Source organism: Morone saxatilis, unplaced genomic scaffold, assembly GCF_004916995.1.
Source record: "Morone saxatilis isolate NCDOM2014 unplaced genomic scaffold, NCSU_SB_2.0 Contig3, whole genome shotgun sequence".
In the NCBI taxonomy this organism is placed as follows: Eukaryota; Metazoa; Chordata; class Actinopteri; family Moronidae; genus Morone; species Morone saxatilis.
Window position 1 is genome coordinate 14,198,804 of NW_023339873.1, and position 15,330 is coordinate 14,214,133.

The window sequence follows — 15,330 nt, forward strand, 5'->3', positions numbered from 1 at the left end:
AATAATTTTTTTCTTCTTTAATATTCTATTTTAATCACATCGTCATCTCTTAGTTTCTTACTGAACCACTTCTGTATCCTCTTGACATTATGTATATTCAAGTGTGTGTTAGTGTTCAATATACTGGAGGGGTAGAACCATGAACCATAAAAAATTATACAATAGTAAATGATATTTCAACTTTTTGCTGAGTGTGCCCAAATAAAATTATCAAATCAAATCTGAAATGTTGCTGTTGTAAATGGAAGATTAACACAATGCTCAAAATGAAATCTATCCGAATAAACCTACAAGCGAAAGCTAGGTTGTCCCGGATGTCTCCTGCTGTAATTCTGAATTAATAATTTTTCTTTAACATCTTTAAAATTTTATTTAAAAGTAAAAACATTTCCTTTTTTTAATTTTTAATTTTTCCATCAGTTATGAATTACTTACTCCCTTTTTTGCATTTGGCTTGCAACAAATAAATACGTTGCACCTACATTATTTGTTTTTTTGTTGCTGCAAACAAAAAAAGGAATGAATAGGGAATATATGTTCCCTATATCACCCTGTATGTCCAGACAATATTTTAAAAGACAGTGAACAGAGTAATTCACTAAGTGGTGGAGCGACATCCGTCGCCCAGTTTGCATACTCATTCCCGGCTCTGCGCTCCCCTTTCTCTGCCTCAGTAGGATGATCCATTTCTCTCCTCTGTCTTTACGTTCCATTCCTCCTCCTCTCAATCTCATTTCATACCCCAGTCATTATGTCTCTCCCCCTTCTCCCATCCTGCTCCTGAACAGGACCCATTGGCCCTGATTAATCTGCTGCATTTGACTTAATGAGAGGTCATTCACATATCTGATCACAATGGCTACAGGAATCAATGATAGATGGCCACTTGGCAGAAATACTGAGGTGCTGAAAAAAACCAACTGAATCTGTTAAGACTTTATTAGATATTCCCCCTCTGCACTGTGTACCTGACTGTGTTGTATTACTGTGTGTAAAATATCTCTTTCCAACCTTCTCTGAGATTGCTTCTTTTCATTTCTGTGGTGTTACAGTCAATGCCTGTAAGTCAAGTAACTGAGCTGTGCTATTTAGATTCTCAGTTCAACACTCTGGAGTTGGATAAGGTGAATGTTGTGACTGAAATGTGTGTTTGTGTGTGTTAAGACTAGATAGGTCATTCGATAATACAGCATCGTGATACACACCTAGAAAGAGAGAGATATAGCCGGTATCGGCCCGCACACACGCACGCACACAGAAAAACCTTCAGTTAGGAGATTATGAATTGATTTCTTCCGCCCTATAAAGCCCATGTCTTCCTCACTGAATGCAGTAATGTGTCCACTTGACCTTTCTTGGTGGGCTCCTTTCTGGTGAATTGACTCCTAAGTGTTTGGCCCTGGCCTTTTCAGCACCGTGGGTGTCCTCCATCTGCAGTGTGGCCTGGCTGGCAGACATCAGCAGCCTGTCAGCACATCACGCTCATGGTACAAATGCATACGCACTCTTTCTCTCCCTCGCACACAAACACAAGTATGCTGAACTGCTGAGACATGACAGAGAAGGCCTCAATTCAGAACAGCGTGTCCATCCAAGGCTGTAACAATCCATGCAGCTGCATTTTGCTCAGACTTGCAATGTAGGCAGACGGGAAGCAAGATGTTGCATGAGAGCACCACATGACATTTTACTTTGTTGACCTACAGCATGTGTGTGGCCTATTAAACTGTACTGTAGATATAGTTCTACACAGAATACTAGCCTGTTAGTGATCCATTCCACTACATTATGCAGAGTGAGACATGTGTATAGAGAGTATTTGCTGCCATTGAATTTCCTGGTCTTTGTCCAAGTGCCATCTCAGGTCCATGGAGTGTGGTGGCAATGAGACTGGTCAGTGACACCGAGGTCCCGGGCATCTGAACTAGCATCTGTTGCAGACGGGAGCAGCACAGCGGCCGCCCTGTCCTCGCTGTTGGCCCGACACCATCCTGCACTATCCACTGTCTGTCACACCCGGCGCCCTGCAAAGTTAATTGTGAACTGGAGTGGCGCGTTGGGGCTCTCTCGCTAAACAGCCCCTAATGACAGGCAGAGAGACAGCTACACATGTTCACTGGCTCTCCCTCTGGAGGAGGCTACAGATAGCGCTCCGGCACAGACACTGACCTGTCACAAAGCTGTCAGCAGCCAGCCTGTCAGCCATGCAGCCCAGCACGCAGCCCAGCTATCCCAGGTGCTCGGCTGACAATCTCCACACCCTGTTCTGTCGGCTGCTCTGCCAAGCCTGCTGCTGCTAAGATTCATTAAGGCTTTATTCAAAGCGGCCTTGGCCACTTCATTATGAACACACCTAAGAGAGTGTGGGACACAAATAACAGCATTTTTCATGCTTCGAATTGCTGTCCGGAGTCTTCCAGAGTCGATGTTGTTCAGTCATCTTGTACTCTGGTGTTAAATTTCCAGATAATTCTCACTACCCTGTTTCCACTTGGTCTGCCTCGTTAAGATGACTCCTGAGGTGTGCGTTTTGTGTTTATGAAGGATTCTCCTGGTAGTGTAATGGAGCTCAGCACAGACGTATGGAACACATGTGCTAATATCTCCTCATAGGAGCCCAAATGAGCCATTACAGGAGCTAATCTGACAGGCATACTGCATTCAGTTCCCCATCTGCCAGCCGCGGTGCCGAGAGCCACAGTGTGTTCCTCCTGAGTGCAGAGCTGGGATGGATAGGACAGATGGAAAACACCCTACTTTAGAGGCAAGCCACTGACCATGGATGCAGAGAGATGCAGGGAGGAAGAGGACAACTGAGAGCATGGTCACACCACGGATGAACTGTCTGAGAGTCTGGGAGAAGCAACATCCAATTCAGCACTTTAGTTGTTTATCCTTTTTCAGAAAGCTGTGATGTATACTCGGGTTTGTTGGCCCTTCGCCTCCTCTCCTTCCATGCAGGTTCTCGGTTTCTACCATGCTCTTAACCTGTGGAGAGCAAGAGGAAAATGTGGAGCGAACAAAGGGGCAATATAGGCTGCCTTCTACCTCTTGGGGAAGAAGACATATAACATTAATGGTATCCGTTAACATCTCCTTAACCCCAATCCCCCTTGCTTGCCGAGCACCTCCCATCCCCTTCTTTTCCCCCTGCAGCCAACCGCAACCCACTCACAACCCCACCACGGTCCCCTCTACCTCCACCCCCCTCAGGCTCTGTTCCCTGGGGGCCTGTTTGTTTCCCTGCCAGGGGCACAGGCGGCGGAACACTGATGAGGTGCTCAGGCCACCGTGAAATGCGCCATAACCTGCCAGCGCAGGGGCCTGGTGAGATTGCCGTATTTACTTTTTAATCTGGCCGCCTTAATACATGCGATAAAAACTTTGTCACATTAGATGGTGACAGATGGGCCCGGAGATGTTATTACTGTCGGGGGAGGAAGGGGGGGGGGGTTGGAGGAGAGGTGTGTGCCTGGGGAGCCCAGGCGGTTGGGGAGAGAGGGAGAGACGGCAATGCCCCCAAGTCACGATAATTTTTCATCAACCCCCAATTACATTGTTGAGGCGTCTGCGGTGCAATGTGCACACCCAGTCCCACTGCTGGTAAAAGCGAGCAGAGAGACTAAATAAAAATAAAAGCGAGGTGCCCTAGGCTCTTCTATCCCGCTGACCTACTCCTCCTGCCACATCTCCTCCAAACGGACTGGACGGGCCGTTTAAACTGAAGCGCTAAATCATTATTTAGATAAGAAACTGAACTGCTGCCTCGGGACCGAGAGCACATTGTTTGTTTACCTGATGGCTGGGAGAGAGGGGGAGGAGGAGGAGGAGGAGGAGGAGGAGGAGGGTTGGGCTCGGGGTAAGTGGCTGGTCTTTGCATGTTCTTATGCCATAAGAGAGATTGAATGTTGTTTGTGTGTTTGCAGGGGCGCAGGCATAGAGACCACATGCAGAGAATATCTGTCACTACTCAAATAGACAGGTATGGTTTTTGTTTTGTAAGTGTGCATTTGTGAACTAAGTCCCTTGGTAATAAAATTTCATTGTAGTATATCCATCCTAATGTCGTTTCCTATCTCGGAGCTCTTTGGCTGTGTATTGCATGGAATACAATATCAAAATATATCTGTTGTTTATAGCTTCCCTTTATAGCTGAACATCAAAATGTGTGTTGGTGTGTGCATATTTGTTGCACAAACATTTTGTTTAAGCCATTGAGCACATGGCACTCAGCTGCCTGAAGCAGCACAAGTTTAGCAACTGTTTTCCTTTTTTAATTGTTGTGGAAATTAAATAAGAGTGTTTGTGACATGAGTGTTGTAGGTAATGAGAGCCTGAGAGCAGCTGGGAGGCTACGGGCCTGCGTGCGCATCATTAGGAGCTCAGAGGCTCCCTGGCTCCACGCTAGCGTAAGCCGCTAATGAAAAGAATGTAGTCACAGATCTCATTTTTCAGGCAATTCTTGTGTAAACTGGAGATTTTCCAGTGTATGCACAGTGGAACAGGGGCCCCACATAAATCACACAGGGTGGCTGCCTTCAGTGAAAAAAAGGAGGGGGTTTTCGAGCACATGCTAACCACACAGACATATGCTGCAGGAAACTGGAAATCTGCAGTGGCACAGCCAGAGAGAGAGACACTCACAGCACCTACACCTGTCTACCCCCCCACCCCACCCACTTCTCCCCATCTCTTCTAGCTCTCTATCCATCTCCACTGTGCTGTCCAACAGCCCAACCCCCATCCTCCCCCCCTCTAACATCCCCTCCTACCCGCAGGCAAACCAACCAGCAACGCCTGCATGCAAGCCATTGAAATGGGTCATTTTTTAATTAAATACAATATTAATTACTGCGAGCATCATTACCGATATGTGAGATTTGACTAATTAGTGTAATAGTTTTGGAGTCACGCTCATTAAATATGAAAATTACAGCAGTAGAAAAGATTGGTTCCGTGATCAATCTTGTATGGACAGAGAGGAAATGATTTAGAGAATAGCTTTTATTGTACAATTAACTCCATTACAACCTGCCAGACAAGAATAAAGAGAGCAGGGAATTTGGTCGGTGTTAAGAGTTTCACACAAGTGCCGCCTTCGGCTGCTGGCTCACCTCATATGCAATCTTTTGCCTGTAACTAGATGAGACACTTGCCAAAGCACACAATACCCTCCAGAGAAGCCTCGGCCTCATCACCCACTCAATTAGGACAGCTGCTAAATGGAAGACTTGTTGATCTCTTCTATTTGACACCCTTAGAGTTCATTGTACTTTAGTTTGGCAGCTTTGCACTCAAATAGAAAAGCAGGTCATTGTCAGTTGACAGGACAGAATTGTTCTAGTGAACTGTGATTCATTTTGAGCTTCATCTGAGTTCAAATGCTGTCTCTGGAAATGGGACGCTGAGCCACAGATGTTTTACCATGTTGTTTACTACAAGAAGAGGGCACTGACATATGAAAGAGGATTTAGTAATCACATTGAGTTTTGAGAAGGGAAAAGGAAGAATTTGAGACAAAAATTGTAATAATAAAAGTATTCAAACACGCATAATTGTTCAAAATTATCAGTTCTCATGCTAGAAATAGAGTATGGATGGTCTCCAAGGTGGCAAGTGGGCAGTGAGCTCTGTTGTTTGTGTGTATCAGGGTCTCTCTCCAATGCTCTGGTAAACACATTACATAGGACCACAGCCAGTGCATAAGAGCTGAACAGAGCTCCTCTATGTCCTCACCATGTGTATCACTAAACACTGAGCAACAGAAATTGGCCCTTTTGCTGGAGTGTGTTTTGTGTGTTTAGCATTTCAAAGCTGTGAAAATAACCATGTTTGTATTGCCTCTTCTCTTTCCAGGTGGTCTATCATATCTGGGACCTCAGACCGGATGGCACGCACTCTGTGTGTTGATCACTATGGCATCTGGGTAAGGGGAACACCCCTGGCTGGCACCGCAAGTGTGTTAGTTTCAATACAAGTGATGGCAGCCATGACAAAGCAAACAAGGCACAAACCTCATTCCAAATCAGGCTTCTTTTTACACAAATGTGAAAATGGTGATAGATGAATGCCATCAGGTACAGTGCTGAGCATGCCCTTGTAATTATTATTTCATAAATTATTAATACAGTAGTTCACCAGATTAACTACCATTTCTATTCATTATTAAAATAGTTTATGTAATGCATTGATCCTTTATTATTGACACTTAGATAGTAAATGGATTGGATTGACATTTATAATCACTCTTTACAGGGATTACAATGTTGTTCCTGTAAAGTGTTTAAGCATTTTTGCATCACTTAATATCCACCCTATAGTGAAACTCTCCATTGCTTATGACCTTGTATCTTGAATGTCTTTGTGTACCTCTGCTTCTATACGTATGTACCATAAACATTTTGAATATATGCAATAATCCTATCTCCAGCCACATGAATACTGGCCCTCCATATTATTGTAATGCTAACCTCCAGACTGCATGCCTGATAGCCAATACTTTATCACAGCTTTGCCTTTTTTATGGGTCTGGTGTCTCTTTAAAATGATTGCCCTTGTTTTGATCTGATTAATTTTGTGTGAGCACAAACAATTACTTTTCATCTTTATCTGCTCAAGGAATCACCCCCTTTTATGGGTATCATTTATTACAGGTGGACAGCTACTTGTTTATTAGAATTTCAAGCAGCCTATCGCAGCCGAGATCTCCCGCGGTCTATATTTACATTTCAACTTCAGCTAAACAGGCATGACAAACACACATAGCGAAGGACCAGCCACGGCCACCACACTTCATTTTCATATTGCCTCCTCACTGGCCAGACGGACTGGACTTAATGCAAAAGTTCCTGACATGGTGGCAGAAGGTGCTGAGCAGGAGGGAGAAGAGAAAAAAGAGATGGAGAGAAACTGAATGAGCGAGAAAACGGAGAGAGAGAAGGAGAAAGAGGTGGTATGGTGAGAGCAGGTTGACTGAGTATGTATTTGAGCTTTCAGGTGAGTGTCCATCATTCAGGGAAAGAGGATGGGTTCATGGCCTCTGAAATCCATCCATGGCAAGGGGGTCTTCACAGTGAATATAAATATATGTGTGTGTGCCACGGCCAGGGCCACTCTTGACAAGCCAACAGCTGTTAATTATGAATTGGCCTGCAGAGAGGGAGACAGGCTGGTGAATATGCAGAGCTGAAGGAACGCACAGAGCCCATGCAACACAAGTGTCAGACCCCCACTGCACCCAGAGTGGCAGGGGTTGACCTGGGTGTCAATCACTAGCACCGGCCAAGCAACAGGACAGGGATTGCTTGGAACTGACCCAAAAAACTGCAGTTTGACTCACATGGAAATTAACTTTTTTATCTGATGGTAGCACAAGAAAGTTAAGTATCATCCCTTCCTGACAAATATTGAGACAGGCTGCAGAAAATAAAGGCTCAAGGTTTGTTACAAGGCAAAATGGAAAGCATTTAATCACTATACAATCTCAAATGTCCTAAATAACAGTTTCAAGGGAATTCAGTGTTTGGTTTTTAATTTCCCATGGTTAGGTAGATACGGTAACCTGCCAATGACAATTTGTGACTACCCTCAGGCAGGTTAATCATGGTCATTGCATCATGGCTGAAGAAGTTTATTTATATAACACCTTTGTAGAGCCGATGTCACAAAGTGTTTATGACATAAAATACATGCAGTCAAATTTTAATAAATTAAGTATTAAAGGACCAGTTTGCAGGATTTAGTGGCATCTAGCAGTATAGTTGCTGTTTGCAATGCCCTCACCTCACCGTCCAGTTCCAATTCCAGTGTAGGTCGCAAAATTTATAAAAAAGCACAAAAGGCCCCATATAAGCCTACTGCGTGTATGCATCTTTCAGCAGAGATGAGAAGGACACAATATAGCTCACTTCAATGATCAGTGTTATGATAAATTATTTTACTATTTAATGTTAAAATAATTCTGTACTTCTGTATTAGCTGAGATAGTATGGATATATAACAAAACTTTAACTCCACTTCTGCTAATGTTAGCTAAGCCATCTGAAAGCTCTGAAAGGAGATGAATGTCTGTGCTACATTGAATGTCTGTGCTAAATTTTACAGAAAAGGTAATGCATGCAATAGCCATTGAGAAATTTCAGTCAAAACTTTGTGGCGCAAAAGGAAAAGCAAGGGACCAAAGGACCAAAGACAGGTGGATTCACCTTCTGGGCACCATGCATTAAAATGCATGCAATGCATCTCAAAGGCTACTTTAAACAAGAAGGCCGTCAGCTGCTTTTAAAATGTGTCCACAGTGTCCACAGCTCTTGTATAAAAGAGACAAGTACCAAGGTTTAGGAGCCACAACCTTAAAGGCACGGTTTCCTCTAGTTTTAAGCCTGAAGCGAGGAACAACCACCAGGAACTGATCAGAACAGGCTACAACTACAGAGACCTACTGATATGATATGACATGATAACGGGCTGCAGTGGCTCTTTAATGCAGGCAGCAGAATTAAGAAATCTTGAATTGTATTTAGAATTTTAATGGGATCTAGTGCAAAGAGGAAAAAGGGAAAAACAACAAACAAGATTTCCAACACCAAACTCCTAATAAGTCCTGTTAAGTGAGGGATTCTTAAAGCTTATTTGTCATGCCTAAAAACCCCATAGATCTTTCACTGTGCAGAGCCCCTGTGTGTACACACTAGCCATTCACAGTAGGACCAGGGTTAACAGGGCCTGTGCCTTTAATGATAGGAATATCTCCAGGAATTTTAATTAATTTTCCACTCTTAGCAGCTGAATCTGCGTTAATTTCCCCCTCAAGGACTTTTATAAATTTCATCATTAATAAAATCAGACATTCAATTAGTCCCAAAATCCAGATTGCCAACTGTTTCATAACAGTCCTGGTCTGATTTTCCCTTTTTTATTAGGTTGGGTGAAAAAAAAGTTAAAACTAATTTCATTAATCTAATTGTCATAACTTCGAACCATCTCTTAATTAGTTCAAATTAATATGATTAATCACAATAATGACAAAAACTCATTCAATTACAGGTTTTCAATGGCAAGTGGATGTGTTGGGGGTGATAGGAGCATAAAGGATGAGGGCGGGAAGCAGAGCTGGCTGTGAGAGACGGGATTGGTCGTGATTATTCCGATGACTGACAGGTTATCAATCATGCAGCACTTTTAATAAAGGCTGGTGGAACTTCAGTTGAAGGCCTGGCTCAGTTGTCTTCTTTCTTGTTTTATTTCTTCAAAATCCTTTGGAACTCTCCTTATTCCTCCATGAAATATGATCCTTCTTTGAATGACTTGAGCTGCACATTCTAATGAAGAGAGCGGTGTGCATAAAAAACAAAAATGGACTCATCCATATGTAAATAAAATGATGGCAGTGCATATGATCATCTCCACTACCCCATTATTGCAGAAAATTGCATACGTTTATGCGCTGGAATGATATCACTTTATTTTCATTTGTCTGAGCGTTCTCTAAAGCTGCAGATGAGTCTGCCCCCTCTCTGCAGACATATGGATCTGAGGGATGCCTGCTGCGTTGCTTTCAATCAGGGCCACTGATCTAACAAAGCAAGGGAGCAGAAGCATGTCACCATTTGTCACATGCCACTGGGGCACAAGCTGAGCAGCAGGCACACCCTCGGGTGTGTTAGGCCAGGAGGGAGTGCTGCAGCTGCCAGTCCCGGGCAGGTTCCCTCTTGTCTCATGCTGTCCCTCTGGGACCAGCCACCCAAATGTCCCTAGCCAGTTGTCTGGGACGATATGACCTGTGATCTACCCATCTGGATGGAAGTCTGCACTGAGAGGTCTGCTTAGCTTCCATCACCCTAAGGAAGGGGTCTGATGATTGGGAGGCCCATCTGGGAATAGAGATCCCCCCTGGAGAGTCCGAACCTTGGAGTCCTAAAGATGCCCCTTCACTGTACCTCTCTTGGCTATTCATGCCTGCTCATCCTCTGCACTACTTCAGACGCTGCTGCTTTGATCCTGTCACTACTGAGCTATGGCACTGAGCAGGGGAATCCACCCCAGGTAAAGTCAACCAAAGCCTGCTGCAGCGTTAAGCAAAGCATAGCATAGATACATATGTTATGTCTCTGTGACAGTGCTTATCATGCAGCTCAAGGGCTCCCATCCTTTACCCAATGGTTATATCTCACACAGCATTGGATCCATGTCCGATGCATATCTTGGCTGACAGCATAGTTGAAAGCCTGGAGCATGACAGACATGTAAAAGTGTACATTGTACACCCAAGTGCGCTGAGCTTTGCACTTTGTCGCTTTTAAGTTCCTATACTCTGCCGTGGCATGTGTTTACCAGTGGCATTGTTTGTCGAGCCCGGTGATTAGAGGCTATTGGAAGTGATGCAGAACCAGACAGTGAGCGGTGCCATACTTTCAGGATGCTGTGACCACATGGGGCAGCATATGGAGCTATTTCCTCTTCTCTCTCCAGGACTTTTTAGACATGTCAGTTGGGCCTTAATCATGCATTTTTCTGCATGAGGGGAGAACTGGAGTATCTGTGCCGAGCTGGCTTCTGTGCCCCGCGGTTCTCCACCAACACAGTCAATCAATAGTGCCCATGCATCACTGTGTACACAACATACACACAAGCACACAAAGACAGACACGAGCAAAGAGTTTACCTTGGTCCCATTTAGCCTGTGCTTATTCTGTCCATTATTCAGGCCAACATCCTTTAGACCATTTCCTTATTGTCATCATGTTTTTTAATTAGAGGAGAGTGGGAACTGGTGGATGGGGGACCATACCTCAATAGTTCAGCCTTCCAGAGACTCAGGGACAAAAGGGGCATTTTTCAAGGTCTAAGCCCACCCTCCCCTCATATGCCCAGCCATCTCTAAGTCCCCAGCCACCCTTGAGAGGGAAGCACAGCCTTCCATGTGCATAAAGTTGAAATAAACTGCAGTCTGTATTTTCATTGGGGAAAGTGAACCCAATTTACACGCTGCTCCATTGAAGATGAGCACTCTAGCGTACCCTAGCTGGTAATCTTGCCCAGATTCCCCCTTTGTGTCCTGCATTATTGTTGAAATAAATAACCTTTCACTGCAATCAGTGTGGGGATCTTCACTTAAATTATCGCCCCACAGATAGCTCACTCATGATCTGCTTCTATATCCATTAACTATCCGGGAAAGTGATTTATTGGTGAAGGGTAAGAAAAAAGGAATGAGGAGGAAGACGAAGGATCCAGTTTGATTAGACAATAGTGCCCTCTACTGTTTGCAAAGGGGACCGCTTTGACAGAGCACCATGGAAACTGGCACTGATAACCTCTTCAACACTAATGTGCTGATGAAGTTTTGGAAAAGGGTTCTGTATGTCTTTGGACCTAAAACCAGCTTCTGTGAGCCTCTAAGTATGTCCATATTTAATCATAATAAGCATACTGAGGGAGGGGCCAATTCAAGCTATAAAAAACCCAGATCCAGAATCAGAAAAGCCAATATAAACAATTCTCTGCTGCAAAAAAAGCACAGCATCTTAGGTACAGTTCAGATGGTTAGTATGGGCATGGACATTATGCCCTCTCTCAGCAGCAATTCAAGCCAGGGCTCCAGTACCTAACCCCCACACCCCCTTCCATCCCCTCCTCCGCAGTCCCTCCTTCCCCACACTCCTGTGATGTGTCGTTACACGCTCGGCTGGCTCCTCTTCCATGACAGACTGTTACTTCCTGGAGCGGAAACGCATTTGATTGTTAACATCTGGGCCATTACAATTGCAAACTAGGGCTCTGTACATCAATCAGGAAGTGATTTCAAAACAAAGAGACCGTCCTCCAATCAATCTATTGGGAAGCGGGGGCATTACATGCTCCTGTAATCCCGGCTAATTAGCGGGATAATGGGAATGAGATTTATGAATCTGCTGAGGAGAGTGGAGGTGCGAGGGCACACTCAAATTAGCAGGGATGCACGCCAGCCAGGGCTGCAATAAGGAGGATGTGCTGTTGGTTTTTATCAACTTCTTGCTGCCTGGCCACCTTTAGCTTGGTGTCACTGTGAAGAGAGCATCACGTGTTAATGTACAGGCACTATGGAAGGCACTGTTACAGTAGTTGAACTTTATGTTGACATCCTCCAGAGGAACATTTTCAGTTTTTCAATGCTTCTTTTAAACATCTGGTACACTGTGCATCATCACCATATAAAAGTTGAGAATGACCAAGGTCCTATAAACAGTCGACACGTTTTATGCATTTTTTCTCTTTTTTCTCTGTTTCTATGTTGGACTTGGCGGTCCCCAATTTTCTGAAACTATGGAAACTACTTGATCCTCTTTTCCACCCCACCCACCCAATACATGAACACCCATGCACCCAAAACACCTACAATGGCACCATGGAGTATCTGTTGTATGAATTTATTCAAACAAAGTCATAAAACAGATGACGCTGATGGCCTATTGTCAATCTCTCAAAGAAAAAAAGTCAGCCGTTTCATACTATGTTGCTGAATTTAAAAAAAACTCTCACACTGACGGTTGATTCCTTGTCTTGTTTTTCATACAGATATGTTGGATAGCAATAGCAATTGAGTATGAAGTTGAACAGTGAAAAATATCTTGTGGCACTCCATCCTTAAGGTACCTCAGGATGCCATGAGACCCACTTTGGGAACCGCTGCTATAGATGTCAGTCAGTGTTGATGTGAAGATAAAGCAGTGGATGGTGCATCCTAGTGACATAGTCACCTGCAGTTATATCATCGTCATCTGTTTCCCCTAAACCTTTCCATCTTTCTCCATAATAGACAAGGCAAAAGGGCCATAAAAATGTAAAACTGATCTTCCAACCTCACTTTCATCCGAATATCTCTGAGGTATTTTAAACAGAATCTGACAAGGTTCCACACATCTCCATTCATCTCTTTCCTAGAATTATTTGTAGACTGGGTGAATGAGGGTGAGTGTATGTACAACACTGACACTGACTGTGGCAGTGTGTGAGAGGCAGTGTATCCCTGGAGGTGGCTGCTTCGGTGCCACCCTGAAGCCTCTTCCTCCCTAGCGGCCCCAGGCCTGACCTTGCCCGCTGGCGGGGGACATCTCCCATTAAAGCAGCGCATTGTGATAAGGCCATTTCTTTTCCTTCAGCATCCCTTTAATGTCATCCCTGAAATATGAAGTCATTAAGCGATATTAAAACAGTGCTGACAAACTAATTAACAGAAGACATTATACGGGATGGGCTCGATTAATCCGCTTTAATTGCTCTTTTAAATGGGGGCTCCAATTAAAATTAATAAAGATTTACTGGTGATCACACCAAACTACACTAAGAAGTGGTTGTCTGAAGGGCAGCCTAAAGTCAGCGGCCTCCATTCTCAAGTTGCACTCCCCTTTGCTCCCTGCTCCCTCCCAGTGTGAGCCTGCCAAAAAGCCCTGTATCTGTGAGCAGGAGATTAAACAGAGGGTCTGTCCCAATGCCCCCAGTCCCCCAGGATCAAACATCCCTGAGCTAGAGACAAAAGGGTATCCAGCTCAGGGATGTTTGATCCTGCCTTTGTCTTTCCAGGACCCTGCTAAGGAGACACTGGCTCATTTTTCCCATTAATATTACACCACACACATGCACTGACACTGCACAATCAGCCGTGCTTTTCTAACTCACAAATGTATAAAATATGATGCTGACAATTATAGAAGATTTCACGGTGTCCTCTTCCCTGAAGTCCTTTCTGAGCTGTGTTGAAGAATCCCTCAACTGCAGTTTAGTTTCTACCCAGTGACAAGTGCACCCCTCTGTGGTGATTTTCGCACACAACAGAATTTGATGCAGCATATTTAACAAGTTTAAAGCATTGATTTTAAGAGTATATTTAATTTTAAAAGAATGCCAATGATTGACAAAAATGTTAAAAAAAAAACAAAAAAACAATTTATGTACATTAAAGATACTTCATACTTGCTCTGCTGGAGATGAATGAGTTGACTTTGGGGTGAGCTGAACTGTGTGTATTACAGAACATATTCACTAGATGATGCTGTTACTCTTTTCTGTTCATCTATCTCCAAGAACTCAGCGACTGACTCTGATTTAATTCTCTTTATTTTGTCTCTTTCAGTGTGTCTTTCAAATTTTAGACTGAGAAAACTACAGCTTCATCAAAATCTGCGTTTAGTATAAATGTGCCTTTCTAGGAAATTAAACATATAATACAATACATTTATTCAAACACAGTGTTTTTGTTTGAATTTGATCACGTCCCGTTGCCTTTTCATTTCATCTTCATTACAAAGCGTGCTTTGTTTTATCTGAGACTCTAATATAGAACGTAATTTCATCTCACACTGTTTAAGTTGAAGCCTTGTCAGCCAGAGGCAGTTAAACAACTGAAGGTATTTTCTTTGTTTTCTTTCATTATATCAGAGGTGACCAAGTCTTGTTCAGAAAATGTTACACAACAAATTAATTTGAGCAAAGCACTTTGGTTCGACCAGAGGCATTTTAATTGAGTTGAGAATGTAAATCAATTTACTGAATAAGAAGACAGATCTAATTGAAAAGAAATGTCTATTAAAAGATTAGTGAGGTTTATTGTCTCCAGTCTTTGTCATCAACCAATCCAACTAATGTTTTAATTTCCTTAATGTTATCATTTCTGATGTAATTGGTGCTTGGGTGCCTAACAGGTTTTCCAATTAAATGTTTTGGTTTTGGGCACTGACAGTGTAATCTCACACAGTGACAAGAAACAGTGTACTTTTATAGACGTGTTCTATGTTGTTCTGCTTTATTCTTTTAATTTCAAGGCACCTTGTTGCCATTTTTTTTTAAGTTTTACAGATAACATAACTTGTAAACATACAATAACAGTATTGATGTGCTAAATACTTCAACACTGTTCGTTCCCAGTGAAACATATGATTGGAATTTAATTGATCACATTTAATCCACTGCTGTGATTTTTCTGGTTTATGTTAAGCCCAAGGCCTCAAAAGTAGCTCATCTGTGATTTTTGTGACATCACCAAACTTGTGTGTGTGTGTGTGTGTGTTTGCGATCAGAGCTCTTTGAGTGGGTGCCTGGAAGAAAGCATCAACGGGTTTGTGGAATTTTGCTTTGGTGGCACAACTGTGATATGAGGTCACCTCGGGCATTAGTCATTAGGAGGGAATGCATTGTGGCTGTTTTTAAGACATGGCAGTTGTCTGCATCCGCAGCAGCCTCACAATGAATGCAGGCCTTAGAAAGTTGACTTGAATTGGCTTCGGTGAACAATGTGAACAGCATAGTTTGGGGGACATTTAACAGCTGGCTGCTGGACGTGGATTAGAGGCACCT